The sequence below is a fragment of the Chiloscyllium punctatum genome, chromosome 29, assembly GCF_047496795.1.
Source record: "Chiloscyllium punctatum isolate Juve2018m chromosome 29, sChiPun1.3, whole genome shotgun sequence".
Classification (NCBI taxonomy): domain Eukaryota; kingdom Metazoa; phylum Chordata; class Chondrichthyes; order Orectolobiformes; family Hemiscylliidae; genus Chiloscyllium; species Chiloscyllium punctatum.
The window spans coordinates 20107831-20124564 of NC_092767.1; the positions used below are offsets into that span (position 1 = coordinate 20107831).

General features: G+C 45.0%; 1 long non-coding RNA gene across 4 annotated transcripts in view; it reads right to left on the bottom strand.

Moving 5' to 3' along the window:
• Positions 1 to 16192, bottom strand: part of LOC140454329 (uncharacterized) — a 69568-nt gene extending 53376 nt beyond the window's left edge. For 3 of the 4 annotated variants that reach the window (XR_011952666.1, XR_011952664.1, XR_011952667.1), the window contains exons 1-3: positions 16129 to 16192; positions 9760 to 9866; positions 7142 to 7241 (exon numbers count right to left, since the gene is read on the bottom strand). This is a non-coding gene — a long non-coding RNA (uncharacterized lncRNA). Of the gene's footprint in view, positions 1 to 7141; positions 7242 to 9759; positions 9867 to 16079 lie in introns of all 4 variants that reach the window. The other variant, XR_011952665.1, reaches the window with a different exon arrangement.
• Positions 16193 to 16734: the final 542 nt, after the last annotated feature.

Here is a 16734-nt window from a genome sequence, read left to right on the forward strand (position 1 = left end):
GAAAGATAACAGTCTAAAGGTAGATGGGTCGTCTGGCCGTGATGGAGTGCATCCCAGGGGACTATAACAGATGGCAGAGGCTAAATAGCAAACGCACTCGTGATAATTCACTAAAATGTGCTGGACTCTGGGACGGTTCTGACAGATTAGATAGCTGCAAATGTGATGCCAATATTTTAAAATGGACCTGTTAGCATAACTTCTGTAGTGGGGGAAATGCTCGATCGCTCAAGGAAGAAATAGTGAGCTATCTGGATCGAAATTGTCTCAGAGCAGACACAGCATCGATTCATGAAAGGTAGACAACACTAAGCTGAGTGGTAGAGCAATGTGTGCAGAGGCCAATGTAAGTCTGCAGAGGGATACGGATAGGTTAAGTGAGTGGGTCAGGGTCGAACAGATGGAGGACAATGTTGGGAAATGTGAGGTCATCCATTTTGGTCGGACTAACAGCGAACTGATGAAATGCAGCAGTCTGCTGTGCAGAGGGAGCTGGGTATCCTTGTACATGAATCAGAGGAAGTTGGTTTGCAGGTGCAGCAGGTAAATAAGACAGTGAAGGGAATATTGTCCTTCATTGCTAGAGGGATGGTTATGCTGCAGCTGTACAGGGTGCTGGAGGGGCCACACCTGGAGTACTGTGTACAGGTTTGGTCTCCTTACTTCAGGAAGGATGCACTGGCACTCGAGAGGGTGCAGAGAAGGATCACTAGTTTGAGTCAGGATTTCAGAGGGTTGACGTATGCGGAGAGATTGAGAAAACTAGTTCTATACTCATCGGAATTTCGAAGTATGGGGGGTTGGATAGGAAAAAAATTGCAATTATGAAGGGAGTAGATAAACTAGAAGCAGGGAGGTGATTTCCACTGGGGACGGAGCAAACTAGGGAGCAGAGAGTCAAAATAAGGGGATATCAGATTTAGGACTGAGTTCAGGATGGACTTCTTCAGATAAATCTGTGAATCTGTGGAATTTGCTGCTGAGTGCAGCGGTTGACGTTATCAACTTGACTATCGTTAGGTCAAAAGGTAGATTTGTGAGCAGGAAAGGAATTAAGGGTTATGGTGAGAGAACAGGAAAGTGGAGCTGAGGCCATGAAAAGATCAGCCCTGATCTTATTGAATGGCAGAGCAGGCTTGAGGGGTCAGGTAGCCTACTCCTGCTCCTATTCCTTCTGTTCTTATGTTCCCACTTTCCAGCTGTCCCTTTACCTGGGAATAGCAAAGAAATATTGAAAGTTCTCGCCTTGTACCGTCAAAATTCGAATTGTCCAATTTAGGACACCATTTAGATCTGGTTTATTATTTTCTGTAACTATTTTAAAACTAGTAGAATTATCAGAGAATCCGGAGAGAGTGGAAGCAGGCCATTCGGCCCATCACATCCACACTGACCCTCAAAGCCTCCTACCTTAAACCTGTAACGCTGCATTTCCCATGGCTAATCCACCTCGCCTGCACATCCCTGAACAATATGGGCAATTCAGCCTGGAATATCCACCCAACCTGCATATCTTTAGATAGTGGGAGGAAACCACAGCAAACAGACGAAACCCACGCAGGTAATAACAACAAGGTGATCATCCCTTTCTTATTTCCCAGGTCAACCTAAATAACTTCGCTGGACGTAATCTCAGAATATCCTCCGTCAGCACAACTGTAATGCTACCCCTAATGAAAAAGGCCACTCTGCCTCCTCTCATGTCCCCCTTTCTATCCTTCCTCTTGCATCGATACCCTGGAACATTACGCTGCCAGTCCTACCCATCTCTGAGCAACGTTTCTGTAATACTCATGATATCCCAGTGCCACATTCTAAACCATACCCTGAGCCCATCTGCCTTCCCTGTCAGGCCTCTTGTTTTGAAGCAAATGCAGTGTAACTTGTCAGTTCTACCTGGTTCTGTGCCTTACCCTTGCCTGGCTTGACTGTCTGACTTCTGAACTGTACCAGCCTCAGACTTACCTCTTTTCTCACTATCTCTTTGAGTTTACCCACACTCCCTCACTGGTTTAATGACTCCTGAGTAGCACGAGCAAATCTCCCTGCCTGGATATCCGACACCTTCCAATTCAGGTACAATCCATCCATCTTATGCACATCAACTCTACTCAAGAGGAGATTACAATGATCAAAAGATGTGAATCCTTCTGCCCTACACCAGCTCCTTAGCCAATCATTCATCTCCTCCATCCTGCTCTTCCTAGTCTCACGAGCATGTAGCACCTGGAGTAATCCACATATTATGACCGAGGACCTGGTTTATTATATTCCAGGCTAATTTGCTATATTCTCTCATCAGGATCTTTTCCCCTTCTTATGTCATTGGTACCAATGTACAATGACCTCCCACTGGTCATTCTTTCCTTTGAGAATATTCTGCTACCTGTCCGAAACATCCTTGACCCTAGCACCAGGGAGGTACCACCCCATTCTGATGACTCACTGTCAGCTGCAGAAACAGCAGTCTGTGCCCGACTAGAAAGTCCCTTGTCATCCTTGAGCGTTTGGAATCTGATAGACCTCTCATTATAGTGGAGCCAATCTCAGTATCAGTCACTTGGCTGTCAGTGCAACATTCCCTCAAAGTCTATGATAACCTACATTATCCAAAACAGTAAACTTGTTTGAGATGGGGATAGCCACAGGAGACCCATGGCTGAAAAAATGTGTTGCTGGAAAAGCGCAGAAGGTCAGGCAGCATTAAAGGAGCAGGAGAATCGACGTTTCGGGCAGAAGCACTTTTCGAGCAAAACATTTTTCAGCTCTGATCTCCAGCATCTGCAGTCCTCACTTTCTCCACAGGAGACTCATGCTCTACCTACCTCCCTCTCCTACCTTTCCGAGAGGTAACCCATCTACCTGACTGTATCTGCAGTTTTCCGGCCTGAAACTGCCATCTATCACACACCCTGACTCTTGTAAATTCTTCATTACCATTAAGCACCGCTCCATCTGATCCATGTGATCTAAGAGGATTTGCATCACTTCCTGCAGGCTATCATCAGGATCATTCAAACTCCCCCTACTCTCCTCCAGGAAGCGCACATCACTGTACAAATGGCCATCTCTGCACCTTAATCTGTAGACCCATAAAAAGGCAGAGTCTTACAGCTTTACAAAAGACTACTCTCGAATACATTGGTACCTGTGTTTTACATTTAAAACATTCAACCAAAACATCATAACAGAGGCACTTAAACTAGTAAACACTCACCCTACTGAATGTTCCGGATTTTAAAAGTAAAGCAGAGTAAGATTTACCTTTTAATAGACTGAAACCCACTGAGCTGATCCCCGGCTGCGAGTCACAGACATACAGCACGGAAACAGACCCTTCAGTCAAACTCTTCCATACCGACCAGATATCCAAACCTAATCTCGTCCCATTTGCCAGCACTTGGTCGATATGCCTCTAAACCCTTCGTATTCATATACCCATCCAGATGCCTAATAAATGTTGCAATTGTAGCAACCTTCACAACTCCCTCTGGCAGCTCGTTCCATAAACGCAACACCGTCGCATGAAAACGTTACCCCTTAGGTCCGTTTTACATCTTTTCCCTCTCATGCTAAATCTATGCCCTCTAGTTCTAGACTCCCTCACTCCAGTGAAGGTACCTTGTCTATCTATCTGATGCATGCTCATGATTTGATCAACCTCTGAGATCACTCCTCAGCCTTTGACACTCCAGGGAAAACAGCCCAAGCCTGTACAGCCTCTCCCTAGATCTCAAACTCTCCAACCCTGGCAAGATCCTTATAAATCGTTTGTGAACCTTTCAACTTACACAACATCGTTGTGCTAGGTGGAGAACAGAATTGCGCACAATATTGCAAGAGTGGCCAGACCAATGTCCTGAACAGCTGCAACATGACCTCCCAACTCTCGTACTCAATATGCTGACCAATAAAGGAAATCTTACCAAACACCTTCACGAACCTATCTACCTGTGCTTCTAATTTCAAGGAGCTATGAACCTGCACATCAAGGTCTCTTTGTTCAGCAATACTCCCCAGGACCTGACCATGATGTGTATCAGTCCTGCGAAGCTTTGCTTTTCCAAAATGCAGCACCTCGCACTTATCTGAATTGAACTCCATCTGCCACTGCTCAGCCCATTTGCCCATCTGATCAAAATCCCATTGAAATTGGAGGTAACCTTCTTCAGTGTCCACTACACCTCCAATTTTGGTGCTATCTACAAACTTACTAACTATACCTCCTGTGTTCACATCCAAATCATTTATATAAATGATGAAAAGTAGTGGACCCAGCACCGATCCTTGTCGAACGCCTTCCTGAAGTCCATATAGATCACATCTACTGCTCTTCCCTCCTCAATCCTCTTTGTTACTTCTTAAAAACCAGATCGAGTATGTGACACATGATTTTCCATGCAGAAAGTTATGCTGACTATCCTTAATCAGTCTGTGCTTTTCCAAATACACGCAAATCCTGTCTCTCAGGGCTCCCTCCAACACCTAGTCTAGCACAGCGTCTGTAGTTCCCGGGTTTGTCCAAACCGCTCTATTCACCAAAGTGGTGTCCTGTCCCCTTTTTGCCTTTCTGATTTTACTCTGAAGTATGCTCCTCTTGCCTTTATACTCGAAGGATGTTTGTGATTTTTGGATTGGAATAAATGCAAAATATTACATCTTTGTAAAACTAACGAGGGCGGGAATTACACTGATTAAAAGTTGGGCCTCGGATCGTGATTTGGAACAAAGAGACCGAGGGGTTCAGATCTTTGAACTATGTGTCACATGCAGACAGGGTGGTTCAGAAGGGCTTTAGCACATTTGCCTTCATTGCTCAGATTTTTGAATATAAGAGTTGGGACGTTATGTTGAGGTTGTACAGGATGTCGCGGAGGCCTCTTCTGGAATTCTGGAATACTGTGCCCAGTTCTAGTTGTGCTGTTATCGGAAGGATATTATTAAATCGGAGCAGGTTCAGAAGAGATTTACCAGGATGGTAATGGGAACGGAGGGATTTAATTATAAGCAGAGTCTGGAGAGGCTGGGTCCTTTTTCACTGGAGCACAGGAGGCTGAGGGGTGATCTTATGAGAGGTTTATAAAATCCTGAAGAGTTTCAGTAATGTGAATAGCAGATGCCCTTTCCAGGAGGGCCGCGATTCAAGATTGGGGACATACTTTTTAACGTGAGAAAAGGAAGGCTTTAAAAAGAATTTCTGGATTTTATTTTTGGTTTCTGCACACAGAGTGGTTCACACGTGGAATAAACTTGCAGAGGACATGGTAGCTGTGAATATATTTACAATTTAAGTGTGGCACAGTGGCTCAATGGTTAGCACTGCTATCTCTCAGCGCCAGGGACACAGGCTCAATTCCTGTATTGGGTGACTGTCCATGTGGAGTTTGCATATTCTTCCCCATGACAGAGCGGGTTCCTCCAGGTGCTGCCGTTTCCTCCCACAATCCACAGATGTACAGGGTAGGTGAACTGGGCGTGCTCAATTGCCCATAGTGTTCAGGAATGATTGGGTTGAGTGAATTAGTCAGGGTTAATTGTAGAGCAAAAGGGTAGGGGAATGGGATTCTATTAGGAAAAAAAACATTTGGACCCGTATATCAATAGGGAATGCTAGGATGGACTTGGACCAAGTGGAGGCAGGTGCGATTAGTTCAGTTCGAATTTATGGTCGACACGGACTGGTTGGACCACAGGGTCTGTGTCGATGCTGTGTAACTTTCTGACTCGTTATCTCTGTAAATTCCTCTCTGTTTGGAACTCTCCCTATCAGTGCCACCCCATCCAGCCTTACAAATCCTCCTCATCTCTGTAAGTCCACTCCAGCCTCAAAATCAAAAGAACCTCTATCACAAATATCTCTATCTCTGTAACATCCTCCATCCTCACAATCCTTTCCAACTTGCATCTCCTCCAGCTTCATTATCCTCCCCATGTCTAATCCCCTCCAGTCTCTCAAAGCTCTGCTATATGTGCCTTTCTTTATTTCCAGCTTTCAGGATGCCCAATGTTTATTTCTCACTTGATGATTGCCCTTTACAATTCCTGCGCTGAGCTTCTGAATTTGCTTTTAAACCTCTGTGTCTCACTTTTCTTCCAAACATATCGACCAATCACGTGTCATCTATTCTAGTATCACCTTTTCTGACCTGATGTCCAATGGAGCCTGTCATATTCCTATAATAAACATCTCAGTGGTCTACAGAACAGAAAAACGCTCTGGTGGTCCATCAGGTCTGTGAAAAAGAAAACTACCACCATACTACTATCCTCATCTATTTTCCAGTACTTATGGAAAAGTGTCAACTATCATGGCACAGCAAGTGCACACTAAATACATCTCAAATGTTTTGGGGATTTGTGTCTCCCACCCTCACAGACAGTGAGGTTTAGTGCAACTGGATGATGACATCACCCACAGGAACACAGAGCAGCTGGGTCTGTGCAAACCAGAGTTCGCCCACACATTGGGAAGGATGGCAGGGTCCCTGAGAGGGGGCACAGGAGAGTTACCAGGATGGCTCAAGGAATGGGGGATTTTAGTTCCAGGGACATGGGTGTTGTTAATACAGATGGACTCCCATTCTCAACCTCTCCTCTTGCCTGGGCTGTGTTAACCTTCAGGTTAAACCACCACCAGACATCTCTCCCTAATGAGAGAGCAGCCCTATGGTCTGGTAGGACAATGCTGACTTTACCTTTTACACAGTGATGGCACTGTGCATCGGGGGTGGAGAGAGGAAATGCTGAAGGTGGTGGATGGGACACCGCTCAGGCACAGTGCTTTGTCCTGGAGGATGTTCGCTTTCTTTAATACTGTTGAGGGCTGCACTGATGAAGGCAAGTGGAGAATGTTCCAACACGATCCTGACGTGTGCCTTATAGAGAGCAAACAGACATTGGGGAATCAGGGGTTTGGGAAAACAGATTGTTCTCCTTGTAGCAAAGGAAATTGAGGGGAGCTGAGAGACAAGTGCTTGCAAAACATATACATCAGGATGTTAAACCTTACACTCATCAACTCATCATAAAAGGATGACTGGACATATATTGAAGATTTTGGGGAGATCTATTGACAGGACGGTTTGATTCAAAGGAGAATTTTTATGCAGAAAATGGAACTGAGCTGGAACAAAATACTCACACACAGTGCAAATATCCAGGTCCTGATGAATGGAGTAATTCAATCAGAGTTTGGCGTTACAATGACTGAGATTCCTATCTGAACATCCACCTGTAGTATCCTGTAATACAAGTTTATAAAATCTGTCACTGTCAGTTCAGGTTAGAAACTCACACCATCCCCTCCTCCTGGTCCAGGATGACTGTACACATTACCCCTTGTGGAGATCAGCAATCAGTTCAGGGGGAAATCTGTGTGGGTTTCTATGAGTTTCCACCTTGGGACTTCATGTGACTGAACAGGGCAGATCTTTGACACATGGGACAAACTGTTTATAATCCTTTTGGAAGTTTACTGTTCTACATTTTCTAGGAGATTCCCCTCTCATTCTTCTAAATCTTTCCAGGGAGCACCGGGCAGTGGGAAGCATGCTGAGTTGCTGTCAGTGAGATGCGGACAGCAGGATTTTATTCCCTTCCGTGCTGCCACTGTGCCTCATCAATCAGACATGGGGGGTGAAAGGCTCATGCAGCTTGATGGGCAAGTTGTCTCCATTCTGACAAATGGGCAGCAAGATCCTCCCAGTCACTCCAAAGAGTCTCTCTAAAAACACAGCAAATCAGCATGCTTCCCACTGTCCGGAGCTCCCTGGAAAGATTTAGAAGAATGAGGGGGGAATCTCCTAGAAAATGTAGAACAGTAAACTTCCAAAAGGATTATAAACAGTTTAAAGAGAGGGATTCGGAGAAGTGGACAAGTTGGTAAATGGAGCATAACTTGGGATAATGTGAAGTTGTTCATTTTGGATGAGGTAATAAAAGAACAGAGGACTATTTAAATGGTGGAAACTGTAGGAACCTGCAACACAAAAGGGACCGGGGGTAACTGTGCAGGAAACACAGAAAGCTAGCACACAGTTACAACAGGTCATCAGGAAGGGAGATGAAACGTTGTTCCTTGTTTGAAGGGATTTGCAGTATAAGAGTTGGGAGTATATACCTGAGAGCCACATTATATAGTGCGAGTGAGACCACATATGGAGTAATGAGAGAAGGTTTGGTCCCTTTATTTAAGGAAATACATCACTTCATCGGAAACATTCAGAGAAGATTGACTGGGATGATCCCTGGTTTGCAGGGACTCTCTTTGAAGAAAAGGCTGAAGAAGTTGGGACTTGACTCATTGGATTTGGGGAAGAATGAGAGGGGATCTTATTGAAACATATAGGCTTATTAAGGGGTATGACAGTGTAAATACTGAGAGGATGTGTCCCATCATGAGGGAACCTGGAACCAGTCTCTGGGTCAGTTACAGAATCAAGGGTTCTGTTTTAGATTTGTCAACATTAATGCAACACAGACATGGGTAAGGGGTTTCAGTAGCAACGGAGCTGGGGTGAGGTGGAGAAAAGCAACATTTTAGAGATTGGAATTCCTGGTGTTTGCGATTATGTAGATGTCTGATTAGAAGGTCACTTTGGGGTCAGGATATGAGAGCAATATTGTGAAGTTCTGCCTCAGGCATTTCCCAGTAAGAGGGAGGGGCTCAGCACTAAGTGTAAGTAACAGCAACTGAAGGCAATGGGTTTAACCATTGCAGTGTTTCATTGGAGGAAATTGCAGCCAATCGAGTTGTAGGCGTGTGGTATGCAGTTTGATGAATGAGTAACAGTGGAGCAATGGAGCGGGATGATCGGGAGAGAGAGCTGGGCATTGTCAGTGTACATGTGAAACCAATACGATGTCACCTCCTGGCAGTGTGTAGGTGAGATACAGGAGGGAACAAAGATAGATCCTGGATGGACACCACATATGAGGAATTCAGAAAGGAAAGGGAGAGTGGAGATGGAGCAGGATTTTCCAACAACTGAGAGGTCAAATATTAGTTATTAGCAGAATTAGAGAACTGGACATAACCAGAAAAGACAGACAGAACAAGGAACAATATTTGTGAATTGGGGAGGGGGGGTGATGAGGAGGGGCCCGACTCCAAAACTGCTATTTCTACATCAGTGACATCACCCAACTCCACCCTCGTCTCAGCTCATTTACTGAAATACTCATCCATCCCTGTGTTATCTCCAGACTTCGTTCTCCAAACACAGTCCTGGCCAGCCTCCCACATGCAACTTACATATAAGCTCAAGAGTATCTAAAACCCTATTGCCCATCGTGCTCACTTGTACCAAAACTTGTTGATCCATCAAAAGGCTCCTATTAACAAGCAACAATTTAAAATTCTCTCCCTTGATGTAATTCCTGGCTGTGAACATCCCTGTCTCCCTGCATCACACAACCTGAGAGACCTCGTCAACTCATTTTCTTTCAGACTCCCAAAGATTCATTTACTCATTGCTTCACCAGTCTGGCTGTTTTGACACGGTCAAGGGAACACTGTCTGGAATTCGCACCCTGACCCTCTCAGACATGCTTTCATCCTTTAAGGTATTCCTGAAAACCTGCTTATTTGGCAATACTTTTGATCACCTGACCCAATATCCCCATCAGAATGGGGATATGTCAGAAATTTTTAATTTCTGTGAAATTATAAAAATGATAAAAATACAAACCGTTGTTGATTTGCACACACATTGTCAACTCTTCACTGTCGCTGAGTGAATAATCTGCAACATCTCTTACCCAAGTTAGTTGTGGGAGCACATTCACCACACGAACTGCAGCTGGACAAGCAAGTCAAACATCACCCTCTCCACAGGCAATGGGACTCTGGCATTAATCACTGGTGTCTGTGGAGGGAGAAACACATAGTTGATATTTCAGGGAGTGCTAAATGCATTACAGGAAGTGAGAATGTTGCAGAATTTGATGGTCAGAAATGGAAGGAAAATGCACTCTTTTGTTGAAAAAAAGAAGAATTATTCACTGGCAAAGATACTGTGGAAAATTTAGTCCGTTGAGAGAGCAGCACATTGTCAGGGGTTGGGCAGCAGAGGAAAATTAACTTACAAAATGTCTTTGAAAGTAACAATAAAACACTAAACAAGCCAAACAGCCTGTGCCCAAAGACTTGAACTCCCCTTCCCGCTCCACCAAAGATATGCTGGTCCTGGGCCACCTCCACCGCCCAATCCCAGGCATCTGATACCTGGATGAAGAATGCCTCATCATCTGTGTTCAGATCCTCCAACCACATGGGATCAATGTGGATTTCACCAGTTTCCTCATTTCCACTCCCCCCACCTTATCCCAGATCCAGCCTTCCAACTCGGCACTGCCCTTTTGACCTGTCCTACGTTTCCATCTTCCTTTCCACCAATCGGCTGCTGCCTGACCTGCTGTGCTTTTCCAGCATCACACTCTTTGACATTGAAAACATCCTGACTTTGACACTGTGTAAATCCTGCCCTATCACTCCCTGCCAAGGAAGGCTGCGCATGCATCCCCCTACAGCTTGTCCCTCTCAAAGTTGGCGGCCACACACATGTCCCACGGATCACTGCCCCCAATAAAGATGGCGGTGATCACTCACACCTTTCACCATTTGAAGCATTTTGCCATTTGCCACAAACACGGGCCTGGGATTTTCTAATTTGTGTTTTCCGATGTGCACTAAATTCTGTAAAACGTCTCAGCCCGTTCCATTAAAATTTCCTTCCCTTCCTGGTCAATATGTCTTTCCTTAACCATGCCCTGCACCTTCACACATTTCCAATGCCTTGGTCACAACATCACAGTGCTGCCAGTGAAGCTTATCACATGGTATCACTTTATTCCTGATGAAGGGCTTTTGCCCGAAACGTCGATTTCGCTGCTCCTTGGATGCTGCCTGAACTGCTGTGCTCTTCCAGCAACACGAATCCAGAAGCTTATCACGTGGGTGAGTGTAGTCACGCCCCTCATTCACTCAGACCAACCGGCACGACCTTGTCTTCCAGCCCCATCCCCATCCTCTTATTGGTCCTGCACTGAGATCAATCACCAGAGGCCCTTTGTGGGCTGGAGCATGCTCAGTGCTTCCTGCTTTTGCTGCTGTTCATCAGGTATAAGAGAGAGTGTTCATTCCTGTTTCTCCTAATGTCAGACATTAACAACAACGACCTACATTGTATGGAGCCTTTCACACTGACAATTCTGCTAAAGTGCTTCACGAATGCTGGAAACATTGATTAAAGAGAACAACTTTAAGATACATCTTTGAGGAGGAGTACAGAGGGGGTTGGGAAGGATATTGAAGAGGTTTTTAGATCAGACAAACCGTCTAAAGAGCAACCCACCCAGACCCATTCCCCTACATCTAACACGACGGGCAATTTAGCGTGGCTAATTCACCTAACCTGTACATTTTTGGACTGTGGGAGGAAACCGGAGCAGCCGGAGGAAACCCACGCAGACACTGGGAGAATGTGCAAACTCCACACAGACAGTTGCCTGAGGTGGGAATAGAACCCGGGTCTCTGGCACTGAGAGGCAGCAGTGTTAACCATCTGCAGCTCTGATGTCTGTGGGGAACAGCTTACAACGGAGACAGTTAGTGGCTGACCATAGTTTAACAACCCCATGTCCTAGCCCCCCTACCCCACACCCCAGACCTTGTTCTCACAGCCTGCCATTACACACTACCAATGGTTAGCCACTAACAGTCTCCAGTAACAGCTAGTCGCCCTCCCCCAGCCAGATCGTTATCCACTCCCTTCTTCTCGCTCTATCCCCACCTATCCTTTAATCCTTTCATCCTCCCCTAAACCCTACCTGCTGCATATAAACCAACATTTTTTCTCTCAGTATCAGTTCTGAGGAAGGGACACTCGATCTGAAACTTTAACTGATTTCTCTTTACAGATGCTGCCAGACCTGCTGAGCTTTTCCAGAACCTCCTGTTTGTTGTTTCTGGTTTACATCTTCCGCAGTTCTTTTGGTTTTTATTTCCCGGGAGTTTGTAATTCAGGTCCCACAGCCTCTGTCCCAGTCTCTGCTGTCTCTCCCAACCCCAAACAGTGACACTACACCTGCACAGCTCATCGACAGGTGTCATCTTGCTGGCCACACCCCTCGTTCAATCCCATTGGCTGCAGGACCACACAGATTCTCCTCCCATTGGTCTGGAGCTGCTGTCAATCAGCCGGGCCCCATTGTGATGAGAGTGGAGATCTCATCCCGCTCTCTGCCCTGGGATGAGCTTCATCATTCACAGTCAATGGGGCAGTATCACAAAGCACAGGGCCTGGGGGCTATTCAGCCCATTGGGGCTGTACTCTCTCCCTCTGGAGATGCTGCAAATCTGTCCCAAGTCCCCTTCTATTTGCCCACAGCCCCCCAAATCTTTCCTGAAAAATTAAAATTCCAAGTCTGTTTCAGAATACCTGCCGAATCTGTGTCGTTCAGACTGTTCCAGAGGCTCAGAACTTACTGAGTACAATAATGTTCACATTTTCACTTTATATTATTTGCCAATTACTTGAAAGTAGTTACTAAACGTTGGGACAGTGTTAACAATTCCTCTCTCTCTCTGCAAAACAAGACCTTGGAACCAAATCTGCACCAGGTCAAAATCACTGCTTCACCTTCTCAGCTCCAAGGACAATTATCTGTGCTTCAGCTTGCTCTCCACAAAAGAGGAACGCATCTTAGTTTATTAATGTCATAGACATATACAGCACAAAAACAGAACTTCGGTCCAATTCATCCATGCCAACTAGGAATCCTAAACTACTGGAGTCCCATTTGCCAGCTCTTGGTCTGTATCCATCAAAACCCTTCCTGTTCACGTACCCAATCGGATGCCTTTTAAATGTTGTGATTTTATCAGTCTCCACTACTTCATCTGGCAGCTCATTCCATACACACACGACACTCAGCTTGAAAACATTGCCCCTTAGATTCCTTTTAAATCGTTGCCCTCTCAACCATGTGCTCTAGTTTTGGACCCACCTAACCTCAGGAAAAAGAACCCCAGCTGCTCACCTTATCCATGCCCCTCGTGATTTTATAAATCTCCATGAAGTTACCTCTCAGTCTTGGACTCTCCAGGGAAATTAACCCCAGCCTATTCAGCCTCTCCCTGTAGCCCAAATGCTTCAATCCTGGCAACATTTTTGTAACTCTTGCCCGAACCTTTTCATGTTTCACAACATCCTTCCCAGAACAGGGAAAATCAAACTGAAAACAGAATTCGAGAAGTGGCTTAATCAATGTCTTTTAAATGTTGTAATTGTACTAGCCTCCACCCCTTCCTCTGACAGCTCACTCCAAACATGCACTGCCCTCAAACTGTCCAACTCTGGCAAAGTCCTTGCAAACATTTTCTGAAATGTTTCAAGTTTCACAACATCATTCCTGGAACAGGGAGATTGGAACTGAAAACAGAATTCCAGACGAGCCTTAATCAATGTCCTGTACAGCCACAATATGACGGAGAGCATAACAAACGCTGCATTCACTCCCTTACCTACCTGTGACTCTACTTTCAAGGAACTATGAACCTGCACTCCAAGGTCTCTTTGTTCAGCAACACTCCCCAGGACCTTACCAGAAAGTGTATAAATCTTGCCCTGATTTGCCTTTACAAAATCCAACAGCTAACATTTATCTAAATTGAACTCTATCTGCCATTCCTTGCTCCACTGGCCCATCTGATCAAGATCCTGTTGTATTCTGAACTCACCTTCTTCGCTGTCAACTGCACCTCCAATTTTTGGTGTCTTGTGTAAAGCTACTAACCATATCTCATATATTCACATCCAAGTCATTTATTTAAGGACCCAATAATCGATCCTTGTAGCACACTGCTGCTCACAGTCCTCCAGTCCACAAAGCAAATCTCCATCATCACCCTCTGTCTCCTACCATCAAGCCAGTTTTGTACCCAAATGGCTTGTTCTCCCTGCATTCCATGTTATCTAACCCTGCGAACCAGTCTGCTTTGTGGAACCTTGTCGAATGTCCATATAAACAACGTTCACAGCCTGGTTTAATCAATTTTCTTTGTTACTTCAAAACACTCACTCAAGTTAGTGAGACACGATTGTGCCCGTACAAAGCCACAGTGACAACAGTCAATGATTATTCCTTACTTTTCCAAATAGATGGATATCCTGTCCCTCGGAATCCCTTCCAGCAACTTGCCTGCCACTGACTTCAGGCTCACTATTCTCTTGTTCCATGGCCTCTCCTTATCACCTTTTTAAATTAATGGCACCTCACCTGTCGCTATCAATGATACAAATACCTCAGGAGAGGCCCAACAATCAATTCCCTAGATTTCCAGAAAGTTCTGGGATACATCTGGTCAGGTCCCAGGGCTTGATCTACCTTGATGCGATTCAAGACATCCAGTAACACCTCCACTGTAACATGGATACTTTTCAAGTTCTCTCTGTTTATTTCTCCAACCTCTCGAGATTCCGTATTTTTCTCCAGTAAAAAGGACGTGAAATATTCGCATATCTTTCCCACCCCCTGGTGGTTCCATAGACAGCCTTGTTAATTTTTAAGGGGTCCTATTTTCTGGTCCAGTTCATCTTTTGTCTGTGATATATTTGTTTAATCTCTTTGGATTCTACTTAAACCATTTCCTGAAGCTATTTCATGTCAAACAGCAAGCAACAGAGGTAAACAAATCCCACAACCAATAGATCAGATCGGAGCTCTGCAGTTCAGCCACTCCCAGTTGTGAACGGTGATGGACAATTGAACAACTCTCTGGAGAAAACATCACAGATATCCCCACCCTTACTGATGGAGGGGCCTCACACACCACGCACCAGATAAGACAACAGCATTTGCAGCAATCTTCAGCCAGAAGTGCAAAGTGGGATGATCCATCTTAGCCTTCTCCAGTGGTTTCCAACATCACAGATGTGAGTTTTAAGCCAGTTTGAATAACATCAAGAAATGGTTAAGTAGTGCAAAGGCTACGGGCCCTACCAATATTCTGGCAATAATACTGATGGTTTGAGCTCCAGAACTTGCCACCCACCAAGTCAAGTACCGCTCCAGCACTGGCATCTACCGATAATGTGGAACATTGCCCAGGAATGTTCAACACAAAAACACAGGGTAATCCAACCCAGGCAAGTTCCATCTATCAGTCCACACTCGATCAGCAGTAAAGTGATGGAAGATGTCATCAACAGGGCTACCAAGCAGCAGCTGCTCAGCAACAGCCAGCTGAGCGACACTCATTTTAGGCTCCACCAGGACCACTCAGCTCCCGATTGTGTTCCTGCCCTGATTCACAACCTGGCAACCAGCTGAATCCCAGAGGTGAGGTGAGGGTGACAGCCCAGTCCCACTCCAAGATCACTATTTCTAGCTGATTCTATCCTTGTCTCAGCTCATATACTTTCATCCACCTTGTGTTATCTCCAGACTTCAGTATCCAAACACACTCCTGGCCAGCTTCCCACATTCAATCTCCCTGTAATCTTAAGGAAAACTAAATCTCTGCTGCCCAAGTACTCCCTCTTACCAAAACTTGTCGATCCATCAAAAGGCTCCTATTCATAATCAAAAACATAGAGCCACAGAGATGTACAGCATGGAAACAGACCCTTCAATCCAACCCGTCCATGCCGACCAGATATTCCAACCCAATTCCGTCCCACCTGCCAGCATCCGGCCCACATCCCTCAATTTAAAATTCTCACCCTTGATTTAATTCCTGGTTGTGATCATGCCTAGCTCACCGCATCACACATCCTTGAAGCCCTCGACAACCCATTCTGTTCGAGACTCCCAATGATCTGTTAATTCATGACTTCACCTGTGTGGCTGCTTTTACAGTTGCCAAAGCAACATTTTCTGAAATTCGCAGCCAAAACCTCACAGGTCTGCTTTCCTCCTTTAAGACATTCCTCAAAGCCTGCTTATTTGGCAATGCTTTTGGTCACCTGACCTAATATCATCCTTCTCTGGCCTCATGTCTAAAGTTCCCAATAATATTTTAGTGAAATTATAAGCAGGATGATTAAACTACAAACTGTTCTTGATGTGGACATTACCTTCAAATCATCACTGTTGCTGTAATGAATACTCTGTAATGTCTCTTACCCAACCACATTGTGGGAGCACCTTCACCACTGCAGCTGTACAAGAAAGTCAAACATCACCCTCTCCAAAAGCAACAGGGCTTTGGCATTAATCACTGGTTTCTGTGGAAGGAGAAACACAGTTGATGTTTCAGGGAGTACAAAACAGATTACAGGGAATGAAAATGGTGCAGAATGTGATTGTCAGAAATGGAAGGAAAATATACTTGCTTATTGGAAAAATGAATTCTTGACTGTCAAAGATTTTCCAGAAAAAAATTAATAAGCAGCACATGGTCAGGGGCTGGGCGGCAGAGAAAAATTAACTTACAAAAATGTCTGTAAAAGTAATTGTAAAATACTAAACAGACCAAAAATACACCCATTGTTCGGTACTGAGCAAGCTAGATATTGACAAAGTGGTCATAAGGGAGCCCAGAGATGAAGCAAAGCTGTATAAGCTGTTATGATCCCACAGTCATCGAGATGTATAGCACCGACACAGACCCTTCGGTTTAACTCATCCATGCCAACCAGGTATCCGAACCTAATCCATTCCCATTTGCCAGCACTTGGCCCATATCCCTGTAAATGCTTCCCAATCATATCATGTGTCCATTTAGATGCC